At 58.5% G+C, this 579-nt stretch overlaps 1 protein-coding gene across 1 annotated transcript in view; it reads left to right on the top strand.

Annotated features, from left to right (window-relative positions):
* Positions 1-579, top strand: part of TSPEAR (thrombospondin type laminin G domain and EAR repeats) — a 41322-nt gene that overhangs the window by 6007 nt on the left and 34736 nt on the right. The window lies entirely within an intron of this gene.

Genomic DNA, 579 nt, shown 5'->3' with positions numbered 1-579 from the left:
GTGTTTGTGGGGGGGGGCGGTTCTATGAAAGGTCAGGATGCGATGAACCAAGGCATTTGCCCTTGGTCATTCTCCAGCCGCACTGGCCTGGGTCTGCGTCGGCTCCATCCGCCCACAGGGCGTGCCCCCTGCAGCCAGGCCGGCAAGCATGTCAGGCTGCCCGCAGCTGGCTACGTCTCTTTCCCCAAAGATTCTGGGATTGTCCCATCCTCCTCCCTCTGTGGGGGTCAGAGGTCTGTTTGCAAGAGCAACAGCCCGTGGGATGGCACAGAGAGATGTTGGCCTCAAGAGTGTCTGATTGTGATTGTTCCTGCAGAAGCATCAACAGCGTTTCTGTGGTCTTTCCTCTGGGGATAAACAAGGGTCAGGATGGCCTCGGCTGCAGTCAGGAACTTCACGGCCAGTGGCATCCACCATGACCGTGATGCTGAAACACAGCACGATGATAAACACCAACGAGGAAGGGAGGGCTTCACCAAGCCGCGCTGGGGCCGCGCACGCGCCAGGAGGGTCTAAAAGCCGACGGCTGAGCACATCACGTACACACTCAGACACACACACACTGACTGACACACTCAC

Source organism: Pteropus alecto, unplaced genomic scaffold, assembly GCF_000325575.1.
Source record: "Pteropus alecto unplaced genomic scaffold, ASM32557v1 scaffold339, whole genome shotgun sequence".
In the NCBI taxonomy this organism is placed as follows: domain Eukaryota; kingdom Metazoa; phylum Chordata; class Mammalia; order Chiroptera; family Pteropodidae; genus Pteropus; species Pteropus alecto.
This window is presented reverse-complemented; position numbering and strand designations above follow the sequence as displayed.